Source organism: Canis aureus, chromosome 31 (assembly GCF_053574225.1).
Source record: "Canis aureus isolate CA01 chromosome 31, VMU_Caureus_v.1.0, whole genome shotgun sequence".
Classification (NCBI taxonomy): Eukaryota; Metazoa; Chordata; class Mammalia; order Carnivora; family Canidae; genus Canis; species Canis aureus.
In genome coordinates, this window is record NC_135641.1 from 29,799,787 (window position 1) to 29,827,604 (window position 27,818).

General features: G+C 35.4%; 1 long non-coding RNA gene across 1 annotated transcript; it reads right to left on the reverse strand.

Moving 5' to 3' along the window:
• Positions 1-781: 781 nt before the first annotated feature.
• On the reverse strand, positions 782-24,707 carry LOC144302238 (uncharacterized). Its single transcript, XR_013369076.1, has 3 exons — positions 24,519-24,707; positions 2,175-2,288; positions 782-829 (listed from the first exon to the last, which is right to left on the reverse strand). It is a non-coding gene; the product is annotated as an uncharacterized LOC144302238 (long non-coding RNA).
• Positions 24,708-27,818: the final 3,111 nt, after the last annotated feature.

A 27,818-nucleotide genomic window follows, 5' to 3' on the forward strand; every position in this document is an offset into this window, starting at 1 on the left:
CATCCAGAAGGCATAGATACCTTCTTACTCCAGTAACAGGTGATATTACTTGAAGGAAGGGACATAGCAACTGTGGTACCTTGTGAATTTCTCTGTGGAGCAATTATTCAATATACTGGCCTAGCTCTTGAATTAATGTGTTACTAGTAGAGTCTCTTAAAAGACTATGTTTATTGATTGACACTGTAATAACAGCACTGAATGCCCAGTGGTTGATATACGGTCTTTGATCATTGTTCCATAGTAGTGAACCTTCATCCACACTCAATCAATCATCCAGCACACTCAACTGCATTAGGAAATGAAGGCCAGCTTTTGTTCAGCAATGCATTTGATAAGTTCAATCTTCTAAACCTGGAACTAGGTGATGATATGGCTAGTCTGTGTTCAAATGGAGAATAATTTATTGTGATTTTTGGCATGCAATTTCACCCCTGCTGGTCCGGAAACTCATTACATGGTGGAGATGATTGCTAATCAAAATTTCTGGGCTCTATTCTGTCCCTGATAAGTCTTCCCACCCCTCCTACTCTCTGTATTTTATTTCAATTTTAAGCTGATATCAGCATGTAGCATGTCTTGCCATAAGCAATAAAGCATTAGGAAGGGGTATGTGATATTTTTAAATATCAGGGAATAGTTGTAAATCATGTAAAGTGATTTTCCTTTGTGTTTTCTAATCATGACATCTCTGTAATGGGAATGTCTGAATCTGAGGCATTAGAATATTAAAATGGCCCATTATCTGGAGACCTATCTTCTCATTGGTCTATAAAAGCTTGAAAGGTGTCTTATCGTGCCTGTTCCATAGCCATCCATTCCTGGAGTCCTGACGAAGGGGAACAGAAGAGTGCTAGTTGATAATGTACTGTGGTTGAAGCTGACATAGTATTTATGGCTGATAACTGGTATGGGATATTCCCAGAGCATTGAGAAATATTGGGGGGGGGGGGCATCTGAAATGAGACTTATAATGGGACCATATGGGAAAAATGTTACATGTATACCATTCAATTATTTCACAGTGATTATTGTCAAAAAAATAAAAATTGCAATATGCTGTAATGATTTGATACTTAAAGCCCTTAACATGAAATTAATAATAGTTAATCCATATATCTCAGAGGGCAATGGCATTTTGTATATTTTGTATATTTTAGACAAATACTACTGCCTTTATTATTATCTTAAACAGCTAGTCATTTGGCAAATCATAGAATGTGGCTATTCTTTATACTTGGAAGGTTTTTGTTGTTTTGATACCTATGTTTTAGTAAAGTCTTAAGGAATATTATTATAAGTAAATAATGGGTAGATGGCATACTCACCTAATATCTTACCTGCGTACCAGAATGTATATTATATTTTCACAATTTATTTTTAAATTCATTCTGAGAAGGTTGCTAAAGGGATCCTTAAAGTTTTGTATAGCAAATTCTCACTCCTTAATCAGGACATTTATGTGTTGGGTTTGCTTAAAGCAAGGCACACAGTTACATGTAAAGTTCAAATAGAATTTTAGAATCCAAAAGACAGCATTTCTGAATTGTGGGTAAATCCCAACATAAAATTATTTTGTTTTGATTCTTAATGAGATTTTATAGCACAAAGTATTTTCTTCCCCCAATAGAAAATAAATCTGAAGTTGAGAGTCTCTTTAGATGAGGATATTAGAAATGAATTCTCTATTGAGAACAGTGTCCATTATATCCCTCAAGGCTCAGGCAGCAGGTCCCTTGGCATGCAAAACTGCACTGCCTGTGCAAGAGGCTTGAGCAGAACCCAGTTTGGTTGTGGGCCTATGACTTGCTGGGCCTCTCCCTCTGTGTACAGGAGCAGCACTTCAAGTTGTGTCTGCTTTAAGTTGAAATTTGCAGTCATAAAATATTCAGGGTATTTTCTTTTCTCAAATTAAAGTGTTTGCTTCATGTTTTACCCAACCCCACAGAGAAATGTGCAGATCGGAAAGCCAGAACTTCATCCAACTTCACTCAAGATGCCACTTTGAATAATTAAAAAAAAACAAAGGAACTCAAATTATAGTATGAACAAAAATGGCACTTCTAAGGAGTAAGCTGACCATTCTGTCAGATTTTTGTTACTTTAGGAGGTGACTGATTTCACCTTATTTGACATTTGATAAAATGTCATTGCATCTATGGCAGATCACATACCCTCATCAGGCTCCATTGGTAGAGTTGCTTTCGGAGTAGGGTGATGAATGGCCTTGCCCTCTCTCTCGCAGTTCCCTTATCCAATCTTCATTGTGGCCACATTTGAAGATTTTGCTGGAGTTTAGAAAATATGTTGATTATGATCTTCAGCTCCGTGGAGTGAGAGAGCCACAAATACCCAAAGGTATTATGTTTGTGTAAACTCAACAACGTTTGGTTGCCTTAGGGTAAGACAGTATGATTTATTTAGTATTACTACTTGGTGATACTTGGTGTATTACTCTGTATTACTAAGTTTAGTATTACATGCATATGATTGATAAAACAGTAAAACAGTAAAAGGAAAAAAAGCAATATGATAAAATGCCGGACAATTTAAACCAGAAGAAAATATATCTTAAAGGCAATGTGTTCCCCTTTCAATGGAATTTTCCAGGTGGTGTGGAGGGCAGTGATTTAGCATAGCAGACAGTTTGCAGAGAACCTAGATGTCCCTCCTGCATGAGGTCTTTCTCCTCTAATTTCAAGTATAATAAGAAAGCTAACTTCAATGTTAACAAATAGCAGTTTGTTTAATGATCAGTGGAAAAAATTTCTCTTTAAAACAAGTTATTATTCTAGGTTTAGAGTTCATATATGGAGCTAGGTATCTCTGACTCTTGAAGTTATATGCAAACATTTGTAGGTATTTGTGCATATTTCTGGGAATAGGTTTGTAGGTGTGTACATTTTTCTAGGGATGGGTTCTGTACTTTTTATCAGATTCTCAAAGTGGTATGTGAACATTCCCACACTGGTCAAACAATCTTGTCCTAAACCATTCAAGATTTTAGATCACAGGGATGGTAGATTGTATAATTCAAAACTTTTTTTACACCTGCCTGTTGGCCCCTTCCTCCAGAAGCTTTAGTGTCCCACCCCACTGCTACTGGAGTTGAATTTGCTTTGGCCAATGAGATGTGAGTGGAGATGGCATATGTCCCTCCTGAGCAAAAGCTTTAAGAACCATTGTATAGTTCCATCATTACTCTTTTACTCCTATGTGTAGGCACAACAACAGAGGGGGGTTGTGCCTACTGCCTGGGCTGGGGATGAAGATGGTAGAGGTGAAGTTGACTTTTGAACGTGCTACATAAGTGAGAACTACACCATATTGTTATAAGTAACTGAGATTTGGGTTTTCTTTGCTGCTAGCAGAATAACTGAGTCTAAACCTTCTGCTCCAAAAGATGGAAGCCCTGAGTTACATTCAGAATCCAACAGGGCACACTGGAAAACACTAGCATAATAATGATCTTCCTCTGGTTTGGTACATTTAGAAGTGACACATTTCTCCTATGGATTCTGTATGGTCCTTCAAGTTTTTCCCGTGGAGTCAGAAATAAGACTTTAGTCTTGTAGGGTTAGTCTGTTAGGATCAGAGAGCCCATTTTGCTGAGTCAAAATCCTTTCTGGTGGAAGGGAGCCACTCTGGGTCTGTTTCTTTCATCTACCCAGTGGCTAGTGTGTCCTGGGAAAGAACTACTGGTATGAGGAATGTCTGAGGTCAGGAGCAGCTCTCTGAAGTACAACACAAACTACCTAACACAGTAGGTATGAACATATTGAGAAATTATGGGGTGCATATCATTTGTGGTGTGAAGTATAGTGCAGATTCATTTTCTAAAATGCTCCCTTACTCCAGGCATGACAAGGATGAAGAATAGGTGTTACCATAATAGAGCACAATGAAAGGCCACCCAAGAAAGAAAACATTTCAGAGGTGACTCATAAAGTACTAACTTCAAGAAAATAAAAAAGCCATCCATTATCCACACAAAGTGCATAATAATAAGGACAAGTGCTTCATCACTTCCTGTTTGACAGGTAGAGGTCAGAACTCCCATAAGGGAAACACTACAAAACCTCTTCAGTCAGAATGGGCTGCACCTGAATCAAAGAACTGTTATGTCTTTGGAGAGATTAGATTTACTCTCCACCCCCATTCCCTATTCTTAACTATTGCTACCATTAAGCAGTTTTTAATAATTTTACTTTTTTTTTTTTTTAATTTTTATTTATTTATGATAGTCACAGAGAGAGAGAGAGGCACAGAGACACAGGCAGAGGGAGAAGCAGGCTCCATGCACCGGGAGCCCGACGTGGGATTCGATCCCGGGTCTCCAGGATCGCGCCCTGGGCCAAAGGCAGGCGCCAAACCGCTGCGCCACCCAGGGATCCCAATAATTTTACTTTTTAAAAAAAGATTTTATGTATTTATTTTAAAGAGAGAGAGCATGAGCACAAGCTGGGGAAAGAACAGAGGGAAAGGGAGAAGGAGACTCACAGCTGAGCCAGGCCCCTGATGCAGGACTTGATCCCAGGACCCTGAGACCATGACCTGAGCTGAAATCAGACACTTAACCACCTGAGCTACCATGGTGTCCCAACAATTTTATAGTTTTTAAAAAAAATCTGTACTAAGTTAATTATCCTTATGGACTTAAAAATAGAAGATTCATGGCTAGCTCATAAAAGATCTGCCCTGAAGCTTTTTACTCAATAAAAAATAATTCTAGGAAATTATATTGGGATACTTTCTTCCTGATCTAGTACATATAAGAAAATGTTCAGCTTCTTTTCATTATAGATCATAAGACTTTATTTTCTATTACTCTATAGTATTTATTCACTTATTTAGCAGGTTATTTATTGATTGCCTACTCTTTGCCAGGGATTGTTCTTGGAGCGGGATCACAGCAAACAAACTCTGCCCTCAAGGTGGTTGCATTCTACTGGGATAAAATAGAAATTAAATGCCAACAATAAAAATAAATATGTAATTTGTCAGATGGTGATAAATACTCTGAAAATAAAAAGCAGAGTAAGGAGAGGTAGAGAATTATAGGCATGGAATACTGTTTTCATACAGAGTGGTCAGGGCAGTTCTTATGGTTAGAGGTATTTGAAAGTCCTGAGTGAAGTGAAGGAGTGGCCATGTAAGTCTCTGCTGGTAGAGTGGGGAGTTGGATTTATATCTTATTTTACTCAAATATATTCATCACAAGTGGTATGTAAATTGAGTTTTATTTTTAAGCACATTATGAGAGTGTCTTTTTTTTTTAATAAGCATTTACCCAAGGACAATTTTTTTTTAAATTTAATTTCAACTTGCCAGTATAAAGTATAAACACCCAGTGCTCATCTCATCAAATGCCCTCCTTAAGCCTATTACTCGTTTACCCCATGCCCCATCCACCTCCCCTTCTGCAACCCTCAGTTTGTTTCCCAGAGTAATCTGCAATGTAAGTACAAGTTTAAACATATTGAATTCACTTAAAACAGGTTACACTTGTTAGATTAAGATGTTACAGAGAAATGATGGACAGGAAGAACAGTTTGAGTGAAAAGTTTTGGTTATATATTTTATAAAAAGATTTATTATTTATTTTTAAATTTAATTTATTAAACTATGTGTAGTAATAAGCAAATCAATAAAGTGTGGTTGAGGCTCTTTGAATTAATCAGAATACTTTGTTATTAACAATGCAAATCACAAAAAATGCTTTCAAAATATCTGAGATCCCTTAAAAATTATTTCTGTAGTTGAGTTAGCATTCTCTTTGTAGTTATATGTACCCTAAGGATGCACTAGAAATACACATTTTCCAGAACTAGTGCAGATATAACTCAGGTCTTGGGCAGGTTATCACAATTTCAAAGAAAGGTGTTTAAACCTACAAGACTGTGCTTTTCCCCCTTAGCTTCACCCTTCCTGGATTCACTGATTGTTTTGAAACAAAAGGAAGCAAAACCGTTAATAGAACACAGTGAGACCAAACTTGTCATCCCATTTAAAGTAACCCCTATGTATAAGCTCTGACTTTATAACAAAAAATGCATGATCTCATGGTTGAAGTTCAAACCTCAGGGAATATGAGCTCTGATTGCAAATGTTATTTTAAAAAATGAAGGTGGTTTTTAATCTGTAGAAGAATGCACCCATTGTGAAAGTGAGCAATCAATATAAGAAAAAGGGTTCCTCATCCACTTCACTCTATGTGGCCTTCCCCTTGCATCCCCTTTCAATAAGTACAGTAAATTTCAGATGCTGAAGGGTTAGTCAGATCTATCCTTTTAGCATTTATGACCAGTCAGGATTGGACATTTCTGGGGGAGTGCTTATATGACACAGTCATTTCCCTTCTCCCCCACCACAGAATAACTCTCAGTGAATTAACCTGATTACTATGTTTTTGCTATCCCAAGTTTTCAATGCATAACCATCTTTCCTAGGGTTACCTGAAATGGTGTTTTGCATGTATTTCCTCTGTTGGGTTAAATAACACAGCTGTTACTTTTAATATGTAAAAACATTTGTCTCTTCATGGCAGAATGGTAATTTATAGGCAAAACACTTAATCTTTAATTTACAGGTGTAGCAGACCAAACTCTGTTTTAAAAAATGCCCAAGCTCAAGGTGCTGGCAGGGCCATGGTTTTTGACAAGGCTTTTAGGAAGAATCTTTCCTCACCTCTTCTAGCTTCTATTAGTTGCCAGCAACCCTTGGGGTTTCTTGTGTTGTAGACGTGTCACTCCAATTTCTGCCTCTGTTGTATGGCATTCTCCATGTGTACTCTGTTTTTATGTGGCGTTCTTTTCTCTTGTGTCTGTCCAAATTTTTTCTCTTCTTCTAAGTTTAGCAGTCACTGGGTTAGGGCCCATCCTAATCCAGTTAAGACCCTTGTCTTACTTGGTTATGTCTATAAAGACCCTATTTCCTGAAGAGGTCCCATTCTGAGGTTCTAGGTTAGCATAAATTTTGGGAGACATTTTTCAACACAGTGCCCATATCTAGAGTTTCTGCCTACAGCTTATTCATGGTTAAATATAATCAATTTAGTCTGAGGCTTTTCTTTTCATTAATGTTTCATATACATAGCATAATTCTCTTTTTTTATTTTCAATTTTTCTTTTTCTATTTCAATAGAAAGTTAACATAAATGCAGAAAAGTCTGTAAATTGTAATTGAATGAATTTTTACGGGGGAACAAAGTCCTGTAACTACCACTTAGATCAAGAAATAGAATGTTACTAGCAACCAAAAAGGCTTCATCATGCTTTTTCTAATTATTATCCTTCTATAATAATTTCTGTTATGACATCTAGCAGCATGGAATAGCTTCACTTATTTTGAGTTTGATATGTATTATTATTTTTTGTCTAGCTTCCTCCCTGCCTCCCAGCCTTATGATTGTGGGTTTCATCCATGTTATGGGCACATAGTTGTAGTTTATTCTCTTTGCTACATAGTATTCCATTTTATTAATATGTTGTGACTATTTTTCTGTTATTGCCGATAGACATTTGAACTACTTCCGGTCTTTGCAGTTATGAATAATACTTTGTGGATATTTTGATGAATGTCTTTGGATACACATACATATGTGGCTGTGTTAGGTATATGCTTATGTTATGAATAGAATTATTAGGTCATAGAGTATGTATTTATTATTAGCAGATGCTGTTTTCCAAAGTGGCTGCATCTGTCTACACTCATACCATCAGTGTGTAAGAGTTTCAGTTGCTCTGTATCTTGGCCTATACTTGAATATTTAAGAAAAAAAATAGCCTTTTGGTGAATGTATTGTGAGATCTCACTGTGGTTTTAATTTGCATTTCCCTAATTACTGATGATGTTGAGCACCTTTTTATATGTTAATTTGCCATTTGGATGTCATCTTTTGTGTATTGATTTTTAAATCTTTTGCCCTTCATTTAATTGGATTTAGTTATCATTTTATTATTAATGTATAATAGTATTTTACATATTCTAGATACAAATTCTTGTCATATATATGTAGTTTAAAAATCTCCGAGGCTATAGTTAGTTTTCTCTCTCTTTTTTTTTAAGATTTTGTTTATTTATTCACGAGAGACACACAAAGAGAGGCAGAGACATAGGCAGAGGGAGAAGCAGGCTCCTTGAGGGGAGCCCAATGCAGGTCTTGATCCCAGGACCCTGAGATCACAGCCTTCTGCTTAAGGCAGAAGGCAGATAGATAGATGCTCAACCACTGAGCTACCCAGGCATCCTTGTTTAATGGTATCTTTTAATGAAGGTAAGTTCTTAATTTTAACCAAATCAGTTTATCTAACTTTTCTTTGTGGTCAGAGCTTTTTATGTTATTGAAGAAATCTTTCTTTGCCTCAAAGTCTTGAAGATATTATCGTATGTTATCTTCTAGGAGATTTGTTTTTACCTTTTACATTTAGGCCTATGATCCATTTAGAATTGATTTCTATGTTTGTATGAAATAGAAGTCAAGGTTGTTGTAATATCCCTTATGGATGCTATTGATCTAGCACCATTTATTGAGAAGATTATGCTTTTTCTCCTTTCTATTGACTAGAAGCTGGGTTTGTGTGGATCAGTGACTGGATTTTCTAGTCTGTTTTATTTACTTAACTTTGAGCCAGTAGTATTTTGTTTTCATTACTATAGCTTTATGGTATAGTAGTAATAAGAATTTAAAGTTTACTATTATTTTAATTTTTAAAAAATTTTCAAAATATATTTATTTATTTATTTATTTATTTATTTATTTATTTATTTATGAGAAAGACAGAGATAGCGATTAGGGCTTGATACCTTGGGGCTTGATTCCAGCACCCTAGGATCATGACATGAGCAGAAGGCAGATACTTGACACTGGCCAATTGAGCCACCCAGGATCCCCTTACTATTCCTTTTTAAAGATTATTTTAACTAATCTTGGCTTTTTGCATTTCAGTAAAAATTTTTGAATCAGCTTGTGAATTTACAAAAAAATAATCTATTAGGAGTTTGACTTAGGGTTATTGGGTCTAATAACTAATTTGCTTAATAGCTTAATAACTAATACTATTTTGAAAAAAATTAACATTTATTTCTTTTTTTTAGAATTAACATTTATATTGTCTTCTAAATAACATAAATGATATATTCCTCTATTCAGGATTTAGTGACTTTTTTTGTAAAAAGATAGTAAATATTTTAGCTTTCTGGGCTGCATACAGTCTCTGCATACAATACTGTTCTTCTTTTTTGTATTACAACCTTCAAAAAATGTTAAAACCCTCTTTAGTTCATGGGCAGTACAAAAATAGGCTGTACCCTGCGGTTTACCAATCTTTGTTCTAATTATTTAGGTTTTCTTTAATGTAGCTTAATAATGCTTTATAATGTAGAGTCCTTGAATGCCTTTTATTATATTTACTTTTGGTATTTGGTGATTTTTGATACTATTATATATATTTTTAATTTTATTTATTTAGGCTTATTAAGCATTCATTTTAATTTCAGTTAGTTAATATACAGTGTTATATTAGTTTCAGGTATACAATATAGTGATTGGACAATTCCATACATCATTGGTCTTTATCACAACAGGTGTACTCCTTAATCCCCATCACATACTTAACCATCCCCCAACCCACCTCACCTCTGGTGACCATCAGTTTGTTCTCTATAATTAAGAGTCTTGATTTCTTGATTTATCTCTCTCTCTCTCTTGTTCCTCTTTTCCCCTTTGCTCATTCATTTTGTTTCTTAAATTCCATGTATGAGTGAAATCATATGGTATTTGTCTTTCTCTGACTTATTTTGCTTAGATTATACTCTCCAGCTCTATCCATGTCGCTGCAAATGGCAATATTTCATTCTTTAATATGGCTGAATAATAATTCACTATATATATAAAATATACATACTCTATATACTATATCCATTTATCAATTGGTGGACACTTGGGTGCTTCCATATCTTGGCTATTGTAAATAATGGTGCTATAAACATAGGGGTACATCTGTCCCTTTGAATTAGTGTTTTTATATTCTTTGGGTAAGTATACAGTAGTGCGATTGCTAGATCATAGAGTAGTTCTGCTGTTAACTTTTTGAGGAACCTCCATAAGGTTTTACACAGTGGTTGCATAAGTTTGCATTACCACTTACAGTGCATGAGGTTTCCTTTTTCTCCACACCCTCACCAGCACCTATGGTTTCTTGAGCTGTTGATGTTAGCCATTCCGCCACATGTGAGGTGATATTGTATTTTAGTTTTGATTTGCATTTCTCTGACAATAAGTGATGATGAGCATCTTTTCATGTGTCTGTTGGCCATCAGGATGTCTTTTTTGGAGAAATGTCTGTTCACATCTTCTGCCCATTTTTAATTGGATTATTTGATTTTTGGGTATTGAGTTGTATCAATTCTTTATGTGTGTTAGATACTAAGCTTTTAGTAGATATTTCATTTGCAAATATCTTCGCCTGTTCAGTAGGTTGCCTTTTAGCTTTGTTGATTGTTTCCTTGGCTCTGCAGAGGCTTTTTAAAAGTTTTGATACAGTCCCCGTAGTATATTTTTGTTTTTGTTTCAGGAGACATATCTAGAAAAGTGTTATTATGGCTGATGTCAAAGAAGTTACTACCCGTGTTCTCCGCTAGGATTTTAATGGTTTCAGTTCTCACATTTAGGTATTTAAACTATTTTTAATTTATTTTTGTGTGTGGTGTAACTAAGTGGTCCAGTTTCTCCCATTTGCATGTTGCTGTCCAGTTTTTCCACGTTTTGTTGAAGACAATGTCTTTTTTTCCATTGGATATTCTTTCCTGCTTTGTCAAAGATTAATTGACCATATAGTTGTGGGTTTATTTCTGGGTTTTCTATTTTTGTTCTATTAATATGTGTCTGTTTCTGTGCCAGTACCATAGTATTTTGATTACTACACCTTTAGCTTTGCTTTACTTTTTCAAGGTTGCTTTGGCTACTTGGGGTCTTTTGTGGTTCCAAACAAATATTAGACTTGTTTTAGTTTTGTGAAAAATACTGTTGGCATTTTGATGAGATGGCTTTAAATGTGTAGATTTCTTTGGGTAGTATAGACATTTTAACAATATTTGTTCTTCCAATCCATGAGCATGGAATGTCTTTCCATTTCTTTGTGTCATCTTCAATTTCTTTCATCAGTATTTTATAGTTTTCAGAGTACAGATCTTTCCTCTCTTTGGTTAGGTTTATTCCTAGCTATCTTACTGTTTTTGGTACAATTGTAAACGGGAGTGTTTTCCTAATTTCTCTCTCTGTTGCTTCAGTATTCATGTATAGACATGCAACAGATTTCTGTATGTTGATTTTGTATCCTGTAGCTTTACTGAATGTGTTTATCAGTTCTAGCAGTTTTTTTGTTGAACTCTTTTGGGTTTCCTATATATAGTATCATGTCATCTGCAAATACTGAAAATTTTACTTCTTCCTTCCCAATTTAGATGCCTTTTATTTCTTTTTGTTGTCTGATTGTTATAACTAGAACTTCTGGTACTATATTGAATAAAAGTGGGGGGAGTGAGCATCTTTGTCTTAGTCTTGATCTTAGGGGAAACACTGTCAGATTTTCCTCATTGAGTATGATGTTAGCTTGGGTTTTTCAAAGATGGCCTTTATTATCTTGACGTACATTTTCTCTAAACCTACTTTGTTGAGGCTTTTTAAAAATCATGAGTGGAGTTATACCTTGTCAAATGCTTTTTCTGCATCTATTGAAATGATTATATGATTTCAATACTTTTTCTTATTGATGTGATGAATCACATTGCTTTGTTTGTGAATATTGAACTGCCCTTGCCATTCAGGAATAAATCTGATTTGATCTTGGTGAATGCTTTTTAAAATATATTGTTGGACTCAGTTTGCTAGTATTTTATTGTAGATGTTTGAATCTGTGTTCATCAGGCATATTGGCCTGTAGTTCTGTTTTTTAGCAATATCTTTGTGGTTTTGGTATGAGGGTAATGCTGGCCTCATAAAATGAATTTGGAAGTTTTCCTTTCTTTTCTGTTTTTGGAATAGTTTGAGAAGAATAGATGTTAATTCTTCTTTAGTTTGTTAGAATTAGCCTGTGAAACCATCTGGTCCTGGGCTTTTGTTTGTTGGGAGTTTTTGATTACTGATTCAATTTATTTGATGGGTATTGGTCTTTTCAAATTTTCTATTTCTTTTTTTTTTTTTTTTAATATTTATTTATCTGAGGGAGAGAGAGTGAGAGAGTGAGTGAGTACAAGCAGGGGGAGTGTCAGAGGGAGAGGGAGAAGCAGGCTTCCTGCTCAGCAGGGAGCTCAAAGTGGAGCTCCATCCCAGGATGAGCTTAATTGACTGAGCCACCCAGGTGCCCCTAAATTTTCTATTTCTTCCTATTTTAGCTTTGGTAGTTTATATGTGTCTAGGAATTTATCATTTCTTTCAGGTTGTCCAGTTTGTTGGCATATAGTTTTTCATACTATTCTCATAATTTTTTGTAGTTCTGTGGTGTTGGTTGTTATTTGTCCTCTCTCATTAGTAATTTTATTTGAGTTCTTCTCTTTTTTTGTTGATAAGTCTAGCTAGAATTTTATCAATTTTATTCATGTTTTTTTCAGAATCAGCTCCTGGTTTCATTGATCTGTTATTTTTTGTTTTGTTACTATATAATTTATTTCAGCTCTGATCTTTATTATTTTCTTCCTTCTGCTGATTTTAGGTTTTCTTTGTTGTTCTTTTCCTAACGCCTTTAGGTATAAGGTTAGGTCGTTTATTTGAGATTTTTCTTGATTCTTGAGATCAGCCTGTATCACTGTGAACTTCCTTCTAGAACAGCTTTTGCTGAATCCCATGGGTTTTGGACTATTGTGTTTTCATTTTCATTTTCATTTGTTTCCCTGTGATTTTTAAATTTCTTCTTTGATTTCCTGGTTGACCCATCATCGTTTAGTAGCAGGTTATTTAACCTCCATGTATTTGTGGTCTTTCCAGTTTTTTCTTGTGGTTGACTTCTACTTTCATAGCATATGGTCAGAAAAGATGCAGGGTATAACTTCAATCTTTTTGAATTTGTTGAGGTTTGTTTTGTGAGCTAATATATGATGTATTCTGAAGAGTGTTCCATGTGCACTTGAAAGGAATGTGTATTATGCTGTTTTTAGGATGGAATGTTCTGAATATGTATGTTAAACTCTTCTGTTCCAATGTATCATTCAAAGCCATTGTTTCTTTGTTGATTTTCTGTATAGTTGATCTATGCATTGATGTAAATGTGGAGTTAAAGTCTTCTACTATTATTGTATTATTATCAATTAGTTTCTTTATGCTTGTTATTAACTGTTATGTATTTCAGTGTGCCTATGTTCGGTACATAAATATTTACAATTGTTATATCTTCTTGTTGGATTGTCCCTGTTTATTATTATGCAGTATCCTTTTTGTCTCTTGTTAACAGTGTTTGTCTTAGAGTCCATTTTGTCCTATATAAGTACTCCAGCTTTTTAAAAAATAGGCCCCATGCTGAATGTGGGACTTGAAATTATGACCCCAAGATCAGGAGTTGCATTCTCCACTCACTGAGCCAGCCAGGTCCCCCTCCAGCTTTTTTTTTTTTTTTTTTGATATTCATTTGCATGATGTTTCTCCATCCCCTCACTTTCAATTTTTTACAGGTGTCTTTGTGTCTAAAATGAGTCTTTGTAGGCATTGTATAGATGGATCTTGTTTTTTTATCCATTCTGTCAACCCATGACAACCCATGTCAACATTTGTTCCATTTATATTCAAAATAATTATTGATAGTATATGTATTTATGTCATTTTATTATTTGTTTTGTGGTTATTTATGAAGATTAATTCTTCCTTCTTTTCTTTTCTTTTCTTTTCTTTTCTTTTCTTTTTTTTTTTTTTTCTTTCTTGATATGCTGACTTTCTCCAGTGATATATTTGGATTTTTTTCTCTTTATTCTTTGCATCTTAGTAGTTTTTTTATATATGGCACTATTAGGTTTGTATATAACCTCTTCTGCATATAGCAGTCTATATTAAGTTGATGATCATTTAACTTTGAACTCATTCTTTACTCCTGTCTATGTTTTAGGTATATGCTGTTATGTTTTACATCCTTTAATTTTGTGAGTTCTTTGCCTCATTTTTTTTTACAGAATATTTATTCTTACTACTTTTGTGTTTCCTACATTTATACTGCCACTTTTGGTCCTTCCTTTCCACTCACAGAGTCTCCTTTAATATTTCTTTCAGGGCTGGTTTAGTAGTCATGGACTCCTTTAGTGTTTGGGAAAATCTTTATCTCTCCTATTTTGAATGATAGCCTTGCTGGAGAGAGTGTTCTTTGCTGAAGATTTTACTTATTCAGTGCTTTGAATATATCATGTCACTCTCTTCTGGCTTGGAAAGTTTCTGCTGAAAAATTCCCTGCCAGCCTTATGTGTTTTCCTTCTAAGATACTATCTTCTTTTGTCTCTCTGCTTTAAATTTTTTTATCACTATATTTTTGCAAATTTAATTACAGTATATCCTGGTGTTCTGCTTTTATTGATTTTTGTTGGGAGTTCTCTGTGCTCCTGAATCTGGATATCTATTGGGGCTATCTATTGTCTTCCCCAGATTAAGGAAGTTAGTAATCATAACCCATGAAATTTGGCCCATCTTGCTTTCCAAGCCAATTGCTATGGGGATTCATTTTCCCCATGCATCCCCCCTGCCCCCAGTGTACTAGTTTGTCTTTTGCCATTCTTCTCTACTATGGCTCCCTTTCCACTGCAGTGGCCATGGTCCATTTGTCTCCCAAACTGCCTCTCTACACTTTCTACCTTCTTCTTTGTAGCTTCTTCTCTACCTTTAGTTGTGGAGTTTGTTCTGCCAGTTTTCAGGTCAATTTCTAGGGTATTTAAGATGATTTGATAGTTATCCAGTTTGTTTGTTTTTTTTTATCCAGTTGTATTCATGGGATGAAGTGACCCTAGGGTCCACCTACTCTGGCACCATCTTCCAATTTCCTCTATAAAGAGTATTTTTTTTTTTAAAAACTAATTTTTCCAATTGTTGCTTATGTTTAAAATTAAAATTGATTATTATGTATTTATTTTCTGTACAGTGATTTTACTAAATTAATTGATTAATTATAATAGTTTATCTGAGATTCTTTTGAAGTTTCTGCATAAAAATAATGCCATGTGCCAGCTATAGAGTTCTACATCTTGCTTTCCAAACTTTATAGCATTTTATTCATTTTCTTATATTACTAAACTGGCTAGACTTCCAGTACAATGTTGAATATAAGTGATGACTGTACACATATTTATCTTTTCAAGAGTGCATTTAAATGTTACATTTAAGTATGATAGTAGCTATAGAATTTTTGTGTAGATACATTTGGGAGATTAAACTTGATTCTTATATTCTTAGTTTGCTAAGTTATTTTTAAATTGTTGATGAGCATTGACTTTTATCAATTGGTTTGTTTCCTACATCTATTAAGATGGTCATATGATTTTTCTTATTTATTAGTTAATGTGGAAAAATTATACTTTTCAAGTTGTATTTTAGTTTCAAATGTTAGACTAGTCTTAAATTCTTGAGATAAATTCTATTCAGTAATTGTGTATTATCCATTAATATCTATATCTCTATTGCTGTTTTACTAGTGTGTATTTTCATGACAGAGATTAGACTGTAGTTTCTCCCTTTTTGAAATGTTCTTATGTTTTGATATAGAGGATATATTAACTTCTTTTCTATTCTCTCTTTATTTTATTCTCTTCTCTGAAACTACTTGTGTATTGAGTATAACTGTTTTGATCCTTCAAGTACAGCCCAGTTGCCAACTGAATATCAGTGACTGACCTCAGTCAGTGTTGCATGAAGCAGAACTGTCTAAGCTTTGTCTGAATTAAAAAACCTAAAATAGAATTATGTGGTTTTTGTTTTTATCAACTAAGTTTTAAAGTACTGGGTGTGTAGTAGCATCTAATTGTAGTCTCAACTTGCATTTTCAAAATAGAATAATGATTTTGAGAAATCTATGTATATTTCTGACATTCATATTTTTTTTTTAGTGAAGAGTCTCTTCAAATCGTTGGCTTAAAAAAATCATTGGCTTATTGATTTCACTGGATCTTTTGTTAATATTGAGTTTTGAGAGTTCTTTATATATGCTGGATACCAGCCTTTATCAGAAATATGTTTTGCATATATTTTCTCCCAGTCTGTGACTTGCCTTTTCATTGCTTTATAAGTATATTACAAAGAGCAAAAGTTTGAAAATTTTAAGAAGCTCAATTTATAGTTTTTTTTCTTTTACAATTTTTCCTTTTTGTGCCTTATCTAATACATCTTTGCCTAACCAAAAAAAAAAATCCAAATATTTTATTTTATTATCTTCTATGTATTTTATAATTTCATTATTAACATTATGGTTATGATCCATTATGACTTGATTTTTATTTATGGAGTGAGATAAGGTTTGATGTTTATATCTTTCCATATGTATATCCAATTGTTCTAATACCATTTGTTGAAAACTATCTTTTTTCCTTTGAATTACTTTGGTAGCTTTGTTGAAAGTGAATTGACCATATATATATACATCTCTTCCTAGACTTTCTACTTTCTTCCACTGCTCCATATGTAAACTTTACAGCACTTTTTAACTTTCTTTTTCAAAGTTATTTTGCTATTGTATGCCTTCTGTTTCATATAAACTTTAGAATTAGCTTGTCAAGTTAAAAAAAAATTCCTGCTGGTATTTTGATAAGTATTGTATTGAATCTATAAATCAATTTGGAAAGATTTGATATCTTAAGAAGGTGTGAACATGGCATATGTCTCTATTTAAGTCATAATTGATTCAGTAATGTTTTATAGTTTTCTGTATACAGCTCATATACATAGTTTAAGTATTTCTAAGAATTTCATGTTTCTTGATACTATTGTAAATGATATTCATTTAATACTATTGTAAATAGTATTTCAATTAATACTATTGTAGTCAATAATTCAAAATTCAATTAATACTATTGTAAATGATATTCATTTAAAATTATAAATTTGTTATTCATTTTAGTGTATAGAAAAACATTTAACTTTTGTATACTGATCTTGAAGCCTATAACATTGTTAAACTCATTTTTTAATTCTAACAGCTTTTTGTAGATTCTTCAGGATTTTCCACATAATTTTTATTTTCAACAGTCGCACATTTTAAAAAACGTAAAGGATAAAAATGGTCTGTTTCAAGTACCCAGATACTTACCATTTTTGTTGCTCTTTTATTCTTGAAGTTCCATATTTTCCTTTGGTATTATTTTTTCTTCATCCTGAAGAAATCTCTTAAGCATTTGTTTGGTGTGTGTGTGTGTTGACCAATAAAAGAAATGAGAAGTAATTACATAGCCTTTAGTGGGAAGATTAAGTTTACACTAGTAAAAAATAACAATTACTTAAGTCTGTGTTTCACTTAATGTTATATAGACTTTTTAAAAAATTTATTTATTTATTCATGAGAGAGAGAGAAAGAGAGAGAGGCAGAGACACAGGCAGAGGGAGAAGCAGGCTCCACGCAGGGAGCCCGATGTGGGACTCGATCCCAGGACTCCAGGATCACACCCTGAGCAAAAGGCAGATGCTCAACCACTGAGCCATCCAGGCATCCCTACACACTTTTTTAAAACACATTTTTACATATCTGTTTATCACAAATTTAAGTATACTGTGCTTAGAATCAAAAGACACCCAGGTGTCCTGATCTTTTTGAATCATTTTTTCCATATTCATATTCTTTGGGTAAATACCCAGTAGTAGAATTACTGAATCATATGGTAATTCTATTTTTAATTTTTAAGGAACCTCTGTACTGTTTTCCACAGTAGCTGCACCAGTTTGCATTATCACCAATAGTGCACAAGGATTCGTTTTTCTCCACATGCTTGCCAATACTTGTTGTTTCTTATGTTTTTTATTTTAACCATTTTGACATGTGTGAGGTGTATCTCATTGTGGTATTGATTTGCATTTCCATGATGATGAATGATGTTGAGCATCATTTCATGCATCTGTTGGCATCTGTACATCTTCATGTCATCTGCCCATTTTTATTGGAGTGTGTGTGTGTGTGTGTGTGTGTGTGTGTGTGTGTGTGTGTTGAGTTGTATAAGCTCTTTATATATTTTGGATACTAACCTTTTACCCGGTATGTCATTTGCAAATATCTGCTTCCATTTAATAAGTTGTCTCTTTGTTTTTGTTTCCTTGGCTGTGCAGAAGCTTCTTATTTTGATGTAGTCCCAGTAGTTTATTTTTGCTTTTGTTACCCTTGCTCAGGAGGCACATCTGGAAAAGTGTTACTATGGTTGATGTCAGAGAAATTATGTCTGTGCTGTGTTCTAGGATTTTTTTAAAAATTTTTTATTTATGATAGTCACAGAGAGAGAGAGAGGCAGAGACACAGGCGGAGGGAGAAGCAGGCTCCATGCACCAGGAGCCCGATGTGGGATTCAATCCCAGGTCTCCAGGATCGCGCCCTGGGCCAAAGGCAGGTGCCAAACCGCTGCGCCACCCAGGGATCCCATGTTCTAGGATTTTAATGGTGTCAGGTCTCACATTTAGGTCTTTAATCCATTTTTAATTTATTTTTGTGTATGATGTTAAAAAGTGCTCCAGTTTCATTCTTTTGCATTTAGCTGTTCAGTTTTCCCAGCACCATTTGTGAATACCTTTTTCTCATTGCATATTCTTGCGTCCTTTGTTAACCATATAATTGTGGGTTTATGTCTAGACTGCCTATTCTGTTTTATTGATTTATTGTCTATTTTTGTTTGGTACCGTGCTGTTTTGATTACTAAAACTTTGGTAGTATATCTTGAAATCTAGGATTTTGGTACCTCCAATTTTGTTCTTCTTTTTAAAGATTGCTTCTTTTGTGGTTCTACATAATTTTTTTTAAGATTTTATTTATTTATTCATGAGAGACGGAGAGAGAGAGGCACAGACACGGGCAGAGGAAGAAGCAGGCTCCATGTCCATGCATGGATCCCGGGTCTCCAGGATCACATCCTGGGCTGAAGGCGGCACTAAACCACTGAGCCACCCAGGCTGCCCGGTTCCATACAAATTTTAAGATTATTTTTTCTAGTTCTGTGAAAAATGGTGTTGGTATTTTGATAGGGATTCATTAAATCTATAGATTGCCTTGGGTAGTATGGACATTTTAACAATATTTGTTTTTCTACTCCATGAGCATTCAATATCTTTCCATTTGATTGTGTCTTCAGTTTCTTTTGTAAATGGGATTGTTTTCTTTTTTTTTTAATATTTTTTTCAATTTTTATTTATTTATGATAGTCACAGAGAGAGAGAGAGAGAGGCAGAGACACAGGCCGAGGGAGAAGCAGGCTCCATGCACCGGGAGCCCGATGTGGGATTCGATCCCGGGTCTCCAGGATCGCGCCCTGGGCCAAAGGCAGGCGCCAAATCGCTGCGCCACCCAGGGATCCCGGGATTGTTTTCTTAATTTATCTTTCTGCTACTTCATTACAGAATGATTGTTTTATTTTTATTTTTTAATTTTTTTATTGAAGTTCAATTTGCCAACATTTAGTATAACACCCAGTGCTCCTCCTATCAAGTGCCCTCCTCAGTGCCCGTCACCCAGTCAGAATGATTGTTTTAAAATATAATTGAGATCAATATTCCCCTTTATGTCTCCCCTCTGCATATGTAAATCCTTCATTGTCTCCCTAGTTCACTCAGAATAAAAGTCAAAGTTATTCAAGGGTATTTTAGATCATACCTGGTCATGGCCTCTTTTGATTCTATCTCCTTCTTCTATCTCTTCTCACATTCTTTTCTAGCCACAGTGGCTTCCATGCTATTATTTAAATACAGCGGCAGGGTTCTGCCTTATGGCCTTTGAACTGACCATCTCCTTTGCCTTAAATACTCTTTCTTCAGAGATGCCTGGGTGGCTCAGTGGTTGAGCCTCTGCCTTTGGCTCAGGTCATGATCCCAGAGTCCTGAGATCAAGTCCCACATAGGGCTTCCTGCATGGAGCCTGCTTCTTTCTCTGCCTATGTCTCTGCCTCTCTCTCTCTGTCTCTCATGAATAATAAAATCTTTAAAAAATATATAAATAGATATTCTTTCTTCAATTGTCTCATACTTAACCTCACCTCATTTGAGTTTTGAAGAAATGTCACCTTCTCAGTGTGGCCTCCATGGCCTCTCATGAAAACAATGAAATCTAATCCCATCATCATCTCTGCTTCAGTACTTCCAATTTGTCTTACCTTATTTTTTTTTCTGTAACACTTACCAGATTCTAACATACTGGATATTAAACACATACACATTTTGTTTAGAATCTGTTATCTCTCTCCCACTAGAATGTAAACTCTTCAACGTCAGGGTTTGTTGTTTGTTTTATTCACCGATGCATCCCCAGTTCCTAGAACATAGCCTGACACTTCATAGGTCTATAATAAATATTTATTGAATGCATGTAAATATGATATTCATATATCAGCTGCTTTGGCTCTTCTTAGGCATGTATACACGGGATGAGGTCCAAACTCTTTACGAAGTGGAGTATGTTCTTCATAAGCTCCTCCCCTTCCCTGTGTTCACTTTTTTAGCTTCTCCATTCCTCCACTCCCTGAATTCCACCCATATTTAACTAGTAATTTCTAATCAATACAGGCTTTCTTACAATGAGACAGCACTCATTGCTTTAGGGTCACTTTTAGTCATTAGAACAATTTTACATTCAGATGTGAACAAGTCCAGGCCTGTATAAACCCAAACTTTATGATTTCATCCACTGTCAAGCTTTTCTTCCCCTTTCCCTGCTAAAGACATAGACTGAGGGATCTACAATGGAGAGGAGCATGTCATTTACTCTTCCATTTTTAATCCTTTTTGGTCACTCCACTTCTGTTCTTTCCACAGTCCAATGAAGAATGAAAGACAAAAGGTGGAGTCTGTCATTAATTGAGGTGGTAATCTGGCTATCGGTGCCTTCTCTGAGGCAGATGTTCATGTACATGTACATGTCATGCTCCCCTCCCCACCATTAAGGGACCTCTGAGATGCACAGAATCCTGATGTAGGTAACATTTCCTTGACTGATTTCTAGCAGGATGACCCGCTTAGTACCTTTTTGCTGGGATAATCTCATGTTGGTAAAAGCCCTGTTGGGCAAAATCCTTCCAAGATGTCTTGAAAGAGATGATGGATATAAAGCTCAACTGCACAAAGAAAGACCTGACCTAAAGATGATTGTCAATACACTTTATTTCGCTGCTGCTATTCCTGTCCTGAGCCATGATGCAATTAGGCAGAACCTAAGGAATGATTTGAATCTATGGACCAAACAGAGATATGGAAATAGTCCTAGGTGGGACTCAATCAGTGGCTTCTGGATCAGTACAGGTTTATAAACCTTAGTCTTCTTAACATTCAGGTGAACAAATAACTATATACATAGTTATTCCACCAGTTGTGAGCCATGTGAAGTAACAAAGTTAATTCACCTCTGGAACTCCCCATCATCCATAAAATGATGTTGTTGAATTTTTAAGTTAATGTTTATCTGTAATAGCCTATAATTCCCATTGATAATCTTTGTCTATTTCTTGGATACACTATGGAGATTGTGCTTGCAAAGTGTGTTAAGCTCCCTTGTTTTACTCTTACTACGAGATAGCAGTTCTGGCATGCTGAAGCATTGCTTTTGGAATTTATATTGAATTATTAATAAAATACCACCTGAAGAAAGTAAGGCTAGAATACAATGAGCAGGCCAAAAAGCATGGAGATCTCAAATAGGGAATAGTCCATTCTTTTGTCTGCCAGTGACAGAGTGGCCACTAGAGATGATGAGAGGGGCTTGGCAGTGTATGCCAGGCATACCTGCCATAGGTCTTGGAAAACAGAGGCCACTCAGTAGATGGGGGAGATATATCTTCCTGACAAACCTCCTGCCAGAAGAGAATGTACATAACTCAGCCCTGAGCCTTTCTATGAGCTCCGCCAAAAGAGACAGGCAGGTAACAAAACACTGAAAAGAAAGTAATGTCAGTTGAGCCTAGCTATGGCCAATACTACACCTTAATTACTCTACCTAGTGACAAAAGCTATCAAGCTTGAAATAAAATGATTTTAAAGTCAGAAATTTATGTGCCAGAGAGTCAGAGGCTATAATTTTAGGGGGATTTGTTTATAAACTAAAATGAAAATAAATTGGAGAATTAAACAACTTTATGTATACACAATAGTTCTATAAGTTTGTCTGCTTCTTTCTGATTTTTCTACCATGTCATTGCATGCATATTTCTAGCCAATTACAATATTTCATCCAAGCCATGATTTCATTCTGATGCTAAAAGGATGACATTCAGTTTTGATTCATTTATCCAACAAATATTTATTGTATTAAATAAGTATAGTTGAAAAGAAGACTGAGTAGTACTGGAGGAATTAATTTCTTTATTCAACAAACACTTATTAAGTACCTACTATGTGCCAGGCATTGACTGAAAGGCTAAGTATAGTGGTAGTGAACAAGACAGCAAAGACTTCTTCGTCACATGGAGCTCCCATATCCCATATGTATAAATGAGAACACATATAAACAAATGAGGAAATATGGATAGTGATAAATGACAATAGTTGGGGAAGGGATAAGGAATGCAAGAAGAAACATGTGAAGATTGGGGACTAGAGAGCTCAAAGTGAAGGGAGCAACACTTATAAAAGCTCTAGAGTAGGAATAAATTTGGCTCATCTGGTGAATGGGAAAAAAAAAAAAAAAGGTCAATGTGCCTAGAGTGGGAAAGAGTAGAAACAGATAAAACCAGAGAGGTAGGTAGGGGCCACATCAGAAAGAGCTTTATGGGTCAGTATGAAGAATATGGATTTTATTCTAAGTATAGTGTGAGCCACTGGAGAGTTTTAAGCAGGGAGCAATGATGTGATGAACACTTCACTGGAAATGAGGGAGTAGAAAAGAATTTTGCAAAAGAAGAGGCATTACTTACTTACCAATTGATTAAATAAACATTATGAATTTCCCTATGTGCCAAGTGCTGATGACAGAAAGATTCAGAAGATCCCTCTTGTCCTCGGGATGTCTGTATGGCTCAGTGGTTGAGCATCTGCCTTTAGCTTAGGATGTGATCCCAGAGTTCTGAGATCAAGTCCCACACCAGGCTCCTGCATGGAGCCTGCTTCTCCTCTCTCTGCTTATGTCTCTACCTCTCTCTGTGTCTCTCATGAACAAACAAATGAAATCTTAAAAACAAAAAAAAGAGATTCCTTTTGTCCTTAAGATGCTTACAGTCCTTTGGTGACAGTCATGTGCATGAATAAGAACATGGCAATGGCCATTTGGGTTGCTTACAAATCTTGTACATTATAAATAATGCTGCAGTAAACATAGGGGTGTATGTATCTTTTTGAACTGGTGTTTTAATTTTGGGGGGTGAATATCCAGTAGTGAAACTGGATCAGTCATAAGATGGGGTTCCCTTCACTGTGTGGTTGTGAGATGGAAGTAGATGTTATCAGGAATCTGGGCTTCACTTCATTGGTAAGAGTTGAAACAATTGCTCTGTAAAATCTCCTTTCACTCTATTTCTGTACCTTGGAGCATGCTTTGCCTTGATCATTCATTTTAGGCTATGTTTCTGCCATGATAATACAGAAGACTAACTCAACTCCAATTAAAATGTTACCCCTCAACAGAATTTTAGTCATCTTCTTAGTAGATCTCATTGCAAAAAAATTACATAGTTATGATTATTATGTTTTGAGTAGGTGAGGGAAATGGGTAAATGTGGCCAAAAAGTACAGACTCCCAATTACAAAATAAATAAGTCCTAGGGATATAATGTATAGCATGATAACTATAGGTAACCAAACCATACTGTACATTTGAAAGTTGCTAAGAGAGTAGATCTCTAAAGGTACTCTTCACATACACAAGTTTGTAACTTATATGTGGTGATGGATGTTAACTGAGTTCCTGTGGTGATCATTTTGCAATATATACAAATATCAAATCCTTATTTTGTATACCTGAAACCAAAATGTTATATGTCAATTATACTTGATATATACTATAATTATATAGTATAATTATAATTATACTCAATTAAAACTATTAAGCACATAAAACATATTAACTATAATACTCCAGAACTGGTAGGGCTATCACAGTTCCTGTGAACTGGCCTGGGTATTAATTCAGCATTATCATATTATTAGCTACCATTAATCATTTTACTATAAAAATATCAAAAAGTATATGAAAGAGTATAAAATGTTGTTTTCTGTCACCTTGCTCCCAAACTATTCCCACTTAACTGAATTTTCTGCTGTTAACAGTTTATGTATCTCCCAGACATTTTCTACGTATATATGAGTATAGTATGTATAAATTCTACAGGCATTATGGAAAGGCTGATATTTAAAGTGCCATTGAAGGAGGAAAGGAAAGAAGCCACATAGTTACCTGGGGGTGTTTGGAGGAGATTGCCAGATGGGGGGATCAGCAAGTGCAGAGTCCTAGGATTAGAGTGTGCTTGGTGCATTTGAAGAGCAACAAAGAGGCCATGGGGCTGGAGTGGAGGGTGGGTATAGGTGGGATGGGCTACAGAATCCACAAAGTTTTTTAGGTCATGGCAGAAACTTGAGCTTTTATTTTGAGTGAAATGAGCTCCATGAATAGAGGCATGACATGATCTGACTTGTAGGGATAATTATGAGGAGGCTGTTGTGTAATAATACAGGTGAAAGATGGTGGTACCATGAACCTTCGTGGTAGTGAAGTGGAGAAATGGTTGGATCCTGGACATACTTCACAGGAATAACTAACTAATGCGATTTGTTGTTGTTGGACTGGTTGTGGAATATGAGAAAATGAGAATGTAGGGTAACTTCCAGATTTTGTGGCTGAACAGCTAGAAGAATGGGGTTTCAAATTCATGGTGGGGCCAGTATTAAGAACCAAGTCTTCTAAGCTGTAAGGTCGTGTTCCCCACTGCATGTCTTGCCTCCTGGCTACCACACAGCCATGTAACATCATGCTGTGGCAGGATGCTGAGCTCTAAAGCAAAGAACAAAATTTTAATATTACCTTCTATTAACTTGGGAACTTCTTAGCCCAAATCAGTTATAGTGTTTGAGAATATGAAATATTAGTCATTTCTGGTATTTTCAAGATGCTTGTTAGAACCCACCTAATTCATGTTTAGAACTCTGGGCTCACTGGTTGGGAATGACGGCACCAGTTCATTATTCTGGAGTCTTGTGTTTCTGCTTCTGGCAGCCATATTCTCTGTGCCCTGAGTTTCACTGTGCTTTCTTGTCCATTGATTACTTTCTGTGTTTTGTAATGCAAATACAGTGAAGACAAATGTGCTATTTATAATTTTCTTCCTGGAGCCATTTCAATTAAAAGTTAATTAAATGTCTTCACATCATAATTTTTAAGTATTCTTTCAGTAATAGCGAGACAATATGAGAGCTGTAAGAATCCCCAAGTCTAAAATAAACTTATGCAAATAACTTCCAAAATGCCACTGTGTGTGTAGAGACAGCATTACATAAACATGGTTAGTATTTTTATGTCTTTATTAATTTTATGAATTAAAGTATTAAAAGTGTGAGCCTGTGATTAGGGGTATTCACTTAAGGCATTCTTGAAGTGTTGGATTATAGCATGGGAGTGGGCTGCTGACCCTTCTGTAGCTATCTTTTCTTTAGAGCCATGGTTCTTATGTTCTATTGGCTGTAGGGAAACAAAGAACCAATAAAGAACACAAAGGCCTGAGCTTTTTTGTATTTTTATTAAGTTTCCAACATTATTCTGATACCCACCAAAGTGTAAAAACCACTCCTTTAGAGCATTAGTAAGCTGCTGTAGTAGTTTCAGGTTGATTCTGGACATGATAAACTTTGAGACAAATCTATTGTGCGTTGCTTTAGGTGTGATGCTTTACTCACCACATTCCACGAGTGTGACTAAAATCGGCAGGGGCCTCAAAAACTTCATGCCTAGGAATACCTCATGTACCCTTTTCTTTAAAGTTGAGCTGTGGAATCTGGAGTTCCATTAATAAGGCTGCAGATATGTGGATTTTCAGGCGATATATTGGTATATGCCAAAGCAATTCTCTCATTTCCCTGCCAAATGTACCTTTAGCTGTATGATTCAGGGCAGGATTTCTAAAACTTGAGTAACATAAGAATTTCTTTTCAGGAAAAAAATTATAGCATATTTATAGCGTTATGTGAAATTAATCATATTATGTATGCTTTACATTTTTTAGTTGTACCGCTATAAAATCAAAACAACTTAGCAAAACTGAGTAAAAACAAAATTACAGTAGCAATAATATTCCAATTAGTGGCACTGATTTAATGTGATAGATGTTGTTTTGGTGAAACAGCCACAACTTACTGCATGCTTGTTGCTCTGACACTACAGGTTTTTTTGGACATTGTGACTTCTTATTTATGTGTCACTTATCCATCATCCTGCCAAGTTTGTCTAGAGGAACAAGCACCAGGCCTCTGTTTGTACAGGGGCCTTGACTTGGCCTCCGCTGGGTGCAAAGATGTTATGTTAGTCTGGCACAATTCCATGGTGCTAAAGTGATCACAAAACTAAGCTGAGTATGCTTGTTGTATGGCACTTCTTGGTGATAAAGGGATTGATTATATAGATGATAAAATGTATATTTACTTTGATTTTTTATGGATATTTATTTGGGATTGCATTCCAGGGGAATGTAAACTCTCATGAGAGCAAGGGCTTTGTTTTGTACCGTGCTATATTCTTGGTGCTAAGAATAGCACCAAGAATGGCTCTGTCCAACTGAAATATATAACAACCCAAAAATATGAGCCACATATGTAATTTATTTTTTTGGTACCCACATTTAAAAAAAAACTAAAAAAGAACAGGTGAAACTAACTTTAGTAATATATTTTATTTAACCCAATATATTCAAAATATTTTAACATGTAATCAATATAGAAATTATAAATGTGAGATTTTATATTTTCTTTTTATGCTCAGTCTTCAAAATCTGGGTGTATTTTGCATTTAAAGCACTCTCAATTCAGACTAGCCACATTCCAAGTGCTCAGTAGTCACCGTAGTTAGTGGTTACTGTATTGGGCAGTGTAGGTATAGAAAATAATAGGCACTCAATAAACATGTTTTAAAAAGAAGATTGATGGATGACTTTAAAAAAAACTTTTAGACCCTCAGGATACTATTTTGATAAAAGCCAGTGCTTCCTCTTATATTACAGTGGGGAGAAGCAGAAGAACAAGAGGATATTATAGCATCCTCCACCTGGTCTCCCTGTATCCAGCCTTGCTCCTGTAATTGTCCACCCTAGGACAGCCAGAGTGCTTTTTCCTAAAATGCAGAACTAATCAAGTCCCCCTTTTACTTAAAAACCCTTTGGTAACTTCTCTTCAACATTAAAATCGAGTCCAAGTTCCTTAGCATGGATTATGGGGCCTTGGCCCTAGAGTTTCTCTTCAGGGTATTCACTCCCACTGTCCTTGAACTCTGCCCCAGCCACACTGGGCTTGTTTAAATCCTTCCACATGGCAAGCTGCCTTCATGTTTGTGTCTTTGCACATGCTACTTTTATGCCTGTGACACTTCTTTCTCCACTCTCCATCCCTTCCTCATTACCTGGATAACTCCTACATATCCATAAGGTACAAGTTAAAATGTCACTGCCTTAAGGAAGCTCTCTCTGAACTCTCTGCATTGCTTGGCTGTCTGATT